The sequence below is a fragment of the Ixodes scapularis genome, unplaced genomic scaffold, assembly GCF_016920785.2.
Source record: "Ixodes scapularis isolate PalLabHiFi unplaced genomic scaffold, ASM1692078v2 PGA_scaffold2__306_contigs__length_199485367, whole genome shotgun sequence".
Taxonomy (NCBI): Eukaryota; Metazoa; Arthropoda; class Arachnida; order Ixodida; family Ixodidae; genus Ixodes; species Ixodes scapularis.
The window spans coordinates 28,957,285-28,965,989 of NW_024609857.1; the positions used below are offsets into that span (position 1 = coordinate 28,957,285).

The 8,705-nt window shown below is 46.5% G+C and overlaps 1 pseudogene; it reads left to right on the forward strand.

Moving 5' to 3' along the window:
- The first annotated feature begins 1,718 nt into the window (after positions 1–1,718).
- On the forward strand, positions 1,719–2,673 carry LOC121836440 (annotated as a pseudogene).
- The last annotated feature ends 6,032 nt before the right edge of the window (positions 2,674–8,705 follow it).

An 8,705-nucleotide genomic window follows, 5' to 3' on the forward strand; every position in this document is an offset into this window, starting at 1 on the left:
GTGTGACGTTCGATTGACCGCAGTGAAACGCGTAAATGGCGTCCGATGAGCAAGACGTGCTCTTTAGTGGGTTGTGCGAGAACTGTAGAAGCGACATTAAGCCTGGGGCCACACGGCGGCCATCTTAAAGAAGCTTCAAATATGACCCCCAGGTGGCGACACCAATCCGTGTGGCCAAGAAACTGGTATGGGTCGCGGCACCGATGTTCTGGCTAGTCCCATGTACACGGGGGGATCGGTGGTCGAGTGGTCTAGCCCACACCAGCTCGGAGCACGTGGAGCGAAAGCTCGCGTTGCAGAGCCCAGGATTCTGGGCTCAATCCCCGCCCATGCCCGTTTCGATCTGGATGAGCATCGTATCGGCGTGCGGTCGTGTATCACTACTGCGTGGTGCACGTTAAAGACCCCAGGTCAGCGGTTTTACCGCACTGGATAAATTGCTAATTTACAGCTGAGACACCAGACGCCCTTTGAAGCAGACTAACTTTCGGCTGTATAAACATGCACGCAACGAAATTGCCATGCGCACGTTGCACGTTCACCGCGAGCTCTCGCCCGCGTCACGCAGTGCCAGCGCTGCCCAGTTTGCTCCGCTTAGGGTGCCTTCATGTGCTCTTTGCTTAGGGTGAAGACACCTCGCCATTTTGTTCCCCACTTTTATTTTTATTTTTTGTTCAGAAGCGCGTGAAAGCGCGTGCCCCTGCACGCGTGTGTGGCGCTGACTGTGCTACGGCGACATTTTGTTTTCGTCGATTTCTTTGTATTTTTCCCGTGAACGCGTGCTGTTGGCATCGGGTACTACAAAGGGTGGCATCACTCTAAACAGAAGGACATTGAGGCACCCTAGCTCCGCTAACCCAGCCAGCTCACCTATAGAGAGTATTCACTGGCGGCCATAGTTCTGTGCGCGAATGCTGAGCGCGTACTGACGGCGAGCTTCCACAGTGCTTCTGCAACGTGCATTCCGCACCATCAAGGGTGTTGGTCTTAGTAGCCTCATAATGTGAGCTCGTTCTGAGCATGCGCTCTAAACAGCAGGCACAAATATGGCGTCCAGTGAATACTCCCTATTGAGTGGTGACAGCTGGAAGAGAAAAAAAGACGCGGCTGAAAACGGTCATGTTTTCGATGTTCTCCAAGAAAAATATAATGACCACCGGCCTGGGAACAGCTGAGACTTCGGCCAGACTACTGAATTGATGACCAACGAATACCGAATTGTGCTACCTCGTTTACCCACAGTTAACTTATCGTGGAAGGTTTTCGTTTCTACTCTTCTGAAGTTAAAGTATTGGCATATGATGATATAGCTTTCTTTTGAGTCGATAAACGCAGCGTCGACAATGTCCTTACGTTAACACAAAACTTGTGTGACGCGACCGGCGCACTCGTTAATAAGTAGAAAAGCGTAAGTTTCTGGTGCGGGCAATAAGTCAAAACAACTTCAGAATATTCTGGAATCGTGAAGCTGCATTGCCCCTCTTTTTGCTTTTGTTTGTTTTCACTTCTTTTTATAATTTGTATTTCTGCCTTGTAGGTATAATGTTTCACCCCTATTTGTGCAACATACAGTAGACCGCTAGGTTGTTTGTGGGCACTGGAAAATAAATCATTATTTTTATGTTACTATTAATTTAGCAGTTACGCTTAACTGTGTCCGCAACTATGGTTATTACTGGACATAACGGGTGTCCAAAATCAAATGTGAAGCTGGCAAGATGAAATCCAACCACTGGTCAATTTTCGGGTGAGCTAAGCCCTGTAATATGTTCATCGCAGCCAAACTTTCGCATATACTTCAAACGGTTTGTTGTGCGAAAAGCCATATTAAAAAATTCTACAGAGTGTTTGCTACTTTTATATCAAGTTCCACTTGGGAACCTATACGACGTGACAACCTTTTTCCTCCATCAATGTCGGCGTCTCGGTTTGATACGCGTCTTTCTAAAGCAAGCAATATCTCTGTTTTCGTTCTTCAGAACTGCATCTCTTCATTTCCTTCGTACTTACTTATAGACGGAATTCTTGAGCGCATTACTTTATTTGGTGGTTACGACCATACACGCAAGCACATCACGTCTTTTGAAGTAGCTCAAAGAAGTAGTGAGTGCGATTAAGTTTGTAACAGCTCGTTTTTTTAGTTGTTTTTTAGTATTTACTTTCGGTTTTACGTAAAGTCTTATTCGCTGATCAGATTGACATAACGATGCCTGCACCTTTGTACAAGAGTATATATAGTGAAGGCTCTGGAAAAGATGCCCTCAGACGTGTCCAAAAACTACGTATGTCGCCTACAGCAAAGTCATTCTTTTCTAAGCTCCACACTTCTACGTTACCTGTAAACCCCTGGTTCCATGAACGTGGAAGTTTTGTGCCGTGGCCCATCAATTGCCACATTTGTAACTAACCAGAAACTTTAGAGCATTGTTTTATTTTCTGCACTGATGCTTATCTTTTCTGGGATATCCTACAAAACACACTGAAGAAAGACTTGAACATCAATGCTTACGCAATCTGATTTTTGCCTTTAAAATCGAACGATAATTTTCATTACGATCTCTTTACATATATAGGGTCGCATAGCCTCTGGAAAAAACAGGAATGATTGAAAAAAATGATGTACCTCCTCGATCTACCGAATCAAACTTTATTGAAACCGCATCTCATGTCTGAAATATATTAACACCTTGACGAGCGGCCAGAGTGGTATATGTTTTTCTTTTTTTTGATCGATGCATCTATCTGCCTGACTTTAAGGATGCACATTTTTTTTTGTTTTTTTTTAAATATTACTTTGTGTTCCTTCCATCTATCTACGACGACGAGTCTATGAGAGTATTACATAATAAATTATGTGTAATAGAGATTGTTACGCGATAACCTAATCATCTTCTAATCTTTACTGTTTTCTTAGTAATATTTTCATGTAATAAACAAAACAAAAAAGATGATGTTTGCTGGGTAGTCTCTGATGTGGGCATCTGATCCGCAGTACTCTATCCACGGTGCCGTGATTTCTACATGCTTTTGTACAAGACATCGCCAAGTGAGAAAAAGATCTTGCGGCTTGACTTCTTTTTTTTTGTGAAATTAAAAAAAAATACTTTCTCGAAATTAACGTTCAGCAGGTCCTCTCTTTCAGGACAGAGGTTGACGAGGACGTCTGCCAGAAAGGTAGCGACGCTTGGCGATTGATTTGTCTGATCTATACAATAAACATTTAAAAGCGACTGGATGCTACATAATACTGTTTAAATGAATATAAAGTTGGGGGTCAAACATAGTTTAAGACAAAATCCGAAGACTGAAGAAAATAAAATAATATCGTCCTTCGTGTTTTTTTATTATTAATATTATTTTGGCTTTTGTTTTAAAATACTGTTTTGCAGGAAGGTGCTGCATATTTGTCCTGCCTAGATGAAAGTTGTGCCTACAAAGAATGATATTTCGTGAGGTGTTGACTTGGATTGCTCCGATAACTATACTCGATACTTCGCCGTGCCCTTTGAGCATGCATACTGGAGTGAAGACGCATGGGTCCAGCCAAAGAACGTTTATTCGTAATTGGGAGGTCTTTTTATGGGCAGAGGGAGGGGGAAAAGATTGGCAAGAGAAAGAAAACAGAACAACAGCGCACCGGCTTGTGCGCTGCGTATTTGCCGAGTCATTCGCTTCCTTGCACTCCTCCATCCTTATAGACGAGTCGAGATGGCGGTCGCCGGGTTCGCGAAGATCTTCGTGGTGTACTGCCAGCTGCAGCGGGGGCGCCGCCTGACGCCGGCAGTGGTTCCGACGGGGCGGATGTTGTGGTCACCGGGGGGCCAGGAGTCGGTTCTGCAGGCCCAGGCGTCGTACTGGTAGTCCTGGCCGCTGGATCTCCGGAAGCACGGTAGTGGGGCCGTCCGGATGGACTGGACCCTGGAGTCCCAGGGGGCGGCACGGAAGTCCCGGGTGCTTTGTCACCCGAATCACGGGAGCGGAGCTGGTCGGCGTGGCACCGGTGAATGTTCGCACCATCTGGAGACTGAACTTCAACCAGGCGGGAACCACTGGTCGATTTCACAAGTCCCGGACTCCACTTTTCACCCGGACTATATTTCCGGAACCAGACAGACTGTCCCGGAAGGAAAGGGTTAGTTTCTGGCCGTGGAGACGGGTGATTCAGTGGAGGCAACATGGCATCCAAGCGTGAGCGTATATCGTAGCCCAGCAACCGCCGGGATGGGGAGTAACCGTCCTTCCCGGGCGTGCGGAGGTACTCGTGCAAAAACCGAGCTAGCCGGGTTGTCAAGCTACCCCTGCTCGACCTTTTAAGACCCTCCTTGACTGTGCGGACGGCCCGCTCCGCCAAACCATTGGATTGCGGAAAGTACGGTAGTGAACAAAGGTGCTTCATATTGTTTTGTTCGCAAAACAATCGGAACTCAGCACTTGTAAACTGCGGCCCGTTGTCAGATACAATGGTACGAGGGATACCAAACCGACTGAAAATGGACCTCAATGCTGACGCTGTGGATTCGCCCGATGCTGACTTTAGCGGTACGACCTCAAGCCACTTGCTGTGGGAGTCTATTAGTACCAGTAACATGAACCCTTCCACCGGCCCGGCAAAGTCAACGTGTACCCGCGCCCATTTCTCGTTCGTCTCCGGCCACGGAACCGGCTCTCTTGCAGGTGGATTCGGGGACAATTGCGCGCACTGTTGGCACTGCTGAACCATACGCTCCAAGTCTTAGTCAATCCCAGGATACCATATTATGGTTCATGCTAACGATCTCATCGCCGAGGCTGCGCGGTGACTTTCGTGCAGAAGGTCAAGCACCAATTTTCGCGCTCCCTGTGGTATTACCACTCGACATCCCCAATACACCAAGCCATGAGCGAATGTGAGTTCGTTTTGCCTGTTCAGGAACGGCCTTAACGCTTCCGCCGCCAGCTGGTGCTTGAGAGGCCAGCAACCATCCTGGATCCAGCTACGGACCTGCTTCAAGTCGACGTCCTCCGCCGAAAGCCGTTTCAGGAGAGCAGTTGATATGAAGTTCTCGTTGAGCTGCTCCGTCAGCAGGACGTACTCCGGCAGCTCCTCAGTAGACGAGCTACCGGTGCTAGCACGGGGTAACCGGCTTAGGGCGTCGGCATTTTGATTTTCAGAGCCCCTACGATAGACCAGATTATACGTATCATCCCGCAGAAGCAGCGACCAACGCTGGATCCGGGCTGCGGCCATAGAAGGGATTGCTCGATCCGGGCGAAAAAGACCTACCAGCGGCTTGTGGTCGGTGATCAGCGTGAAATGGCGGCCAAGTAAATACTGACGAAATCATGATACACCAAAAACAAGAGCTAAGGCTTCCTTCTCGAGGTGAGCGTAATTACGCTCGGCCACTGATAACGTGCGTGAACGGAACCCAATCGGGCGATAGTCGTTGCCAAACTTGATAGAAAGAACAGCCCCGATGCCGTAGGGTGACACGTCGCATTCTAATCTCAAGGGTCTGCCAGGGGCGAAGTGAGCCAAAATATTCGCGTTTATGAGAGCGGTCTTGCTATTTTCAAACCCCGCTTCGGCCGTGCTGGACCATTTCCACGGTTGATTTTTTTTCAACAACTCGTACAATGGAGCTAGCAAAGTTGACATACTTGGCAGGAACTTGCTGTTATACGTGATCAGGCCAAGATAAGACCTTAATTCTGACACGTTACGTGGCCTGGGAGCTAGCATGATTGCTTCCAAATTTTCTTCTTTTGGGTGAAGCCCCGACAAGTCTATTTTATGGCCAAGGTAGTTTACCTCTTTTTGTCGAAACTTGCACTTCTCCTTGTTGAGCCTGACTCCATAGTCCCGCAGACGTAGCAGCACCTGCCGGAGCGTCGAATCACCCTTCTTCTCAGTCACCAAGATGCCGTCCAGGTATACTTGAACTCAGGGCAGATCCCCCAAAATGGATTCGATCTTGCGCTGAAAGATGGCCGGTGCATATGCAATTCCGAACGGTAGTCTATTGTAGCAGAACAGTCCCTTGTGCGTATTTATAACTGCTAGTTGTTTTGAAGCCTCATCAAGACAGAGCTGGTAGTAGGCGTTACTCAAGTCAAGAGTGCTGAAGAACTCCCCACCGCGAAGAGATGCGAAGATGTCGTCTATCACGGGTAGCGGGTACTGTTCGGTATGGCATGCCGCATTCACGGTTAGTTTAAAATCACCGCATAATCGGAGAGCACCATTCCTTTTAACTACCGGCACAATCGGTGCAGCCCAGTCGGAATGGGGCACGGCAGACAACACCCCCTCCGCCACCAGTCTGTTTAGCTCGTCGGATACTTTATCGCGTAGCGCGTACGGCACCGGCCGCGCCCTTGCGAACTTCGGTTGAGCATCGGAGCGGACATGCAGACTCACCGGTGGTCCTTTCACCGTTTCCAGACCGGGCTCGAACAAATTCGTGAACTCTTCAAGAAGCAGTTCCAAGCTCCGGTCGTCCGATGGCACCACGGTGGGCTGAACCGAGGCTTGTGGGAGGCTGCCTGAAAGACTCAAAACGAGAGCTCCCCGGGCATTCATGTCCCTGATACCAGAACAGCCGAGCAAGATGAGAGTCCCATCTGTAATTTTGCCTTCGTATTTCACTCGCATGTTCAATTCGCCCAGCACGGGCAGAGTCCCCAGAAAGCACGAGAGGCGAACTGGCGTCTTCCGGAGCCGCGGCCACGAACTCCTGAACTTCAGGTACACGTCCTGCGGTATTACACTGACGGGTGACCCTGTGTCCACCACCATCATGAGTGGTACCCCGGACCAGACGAACTTCCTCATGACGGGTTCCACCAAACCGACAGAATGATCAGAGTTGGCGTGGGAGCACTGCACTGTAAACAAACTTCCCTTAGCGAAAAGTCGTTCAAAATCAGTATACTGAAAGTATACTAATAGTGAACTTAGGATATGTACTGAAATCGTACTAGTTTCACACTTTTATGAAACAAAATAGTATGCCTTTAGTACACCCCAAGTACATATGTAGTATACCACAAGTGCACCTCGAGTGTACTTTTAGCATAATATAAGTGCATGTTTAGTACGCTTCATGTATGCTTTTAGTGTACTAAATGTATACTACCAGTACATATATGCGGAGTGTCCCAGATAACTTGCACCAAACTTAAAAAAAAAAAGAAAAGATTGAGCGTTCTGCGGGATTGAAACTAACTGTACACTGTTAGAAAGTCTCCTGCGAAAGTGCACGAAATTGTTTTAGTGCGCCTAAATATTTAATTAAGAGTAACAAGCTAACTTTTGAAATCTTCGTTTAAAAGCCGAGGTGTGAAATGGAAAGTTGTAGAGCGCATTAAGAAACACCCAATTAAACCATTTTCAACAAGGTGCACTTTGCATGCTCCTTTTCCCTAGCCTTCAAAAAAACGCCCGCGAAATACAAAAAAAAAAAAATACCGCGTGACAACTCGCTTCCCCAATCACGGCGTGCGAGCGCGCCGCGAATGTGCGTTCTTTGAAGGCCGGAAAAAAGCACGAAAACGTATTATGTTTCAAACACTAATTGGGTGTTTCTCAATCCGCCCTGCAACTTTACAATTGATATCTTGGCCCTTAAAAGAATATTTGAAAGGTTAGCTCATTAATATTAGTTATTTACATAACCAGGCGCATTAAACAAATCTGTGCACTTTCTCAAGACACTTGCTAACGACAGTTGATTTCACTCCTGCAGAGCCCTCCGGTATTTTTTTAAGTACGGTGCAAGTTATCTTGGACGCCGTGTATGTCGGGCGTTCTGAATGGAAAGAACGGTCTCAAATTGAACAGAAAAATCGGCGCCTGGATTTAAAAAGCTGACTTTTCAAAGGTGTTTCTTTGAACAGCTGTATTCCAACCTGTGAAATTTCATCTCATACAGCTCCATTCTCGTGAAATGTTAAGAAACTCCGTTGACAACTCAATTGATGATGATAATGCAGAGGCGCCACCATCGGGAGATGCACTCTTAAAAATGAGTTAGGAAATTAACGAGGATATCTTTGGCAGCTCTATTCCTCGTGAGAATGACGTACCGGCGTCTTCTGAAACTGTGTGAGAAAAGCCATAAAGAAAAGGTGCACTGCATTTTTCAACTGAAAGTATGTATGTGTAGCATACAAACATTATGATCAGTGTTCTTCGCGTAATTGATAAGACAGCAATTGAAATCCTACTTATCACTTTATTCAAGTTTTCGAGCCTGCCTCACTGTACACTCTCGTTTTTGATGATGGTAGGCCATTACATCCTGCGTAAAAAGAGAAGAGAAAATTACCCTATGCCTATATAACATCACATAATTCGCTCAAAGGACCACTATGTGAGCAAGGCAAGATAGTAACAACTGCATCCTGACAAAAGGGCGAAGAAAATCGGACAATATCGTTTCTGAAAACCTGATAACTGAAAGAAGCTCTAACACAGAGCAAACAAAATGATTGCCATTTTCTTAATGCCTGCTTTTCTTTTGCTGTGAACACACATACAAGTCATACGCTATTACACGTTCAATGATGCGGCTTAATTTATGATAAGCACTTTTTTTTATATAACTTCGAGCTTTCAGAGAAAGATTCAATATAATGGGTCGGACATAAATGGTTGCTATGAACTATCCTATATATTTACACATTATCTGATATCATAAAAGCACTAGAGCAGGGTAGGGCTG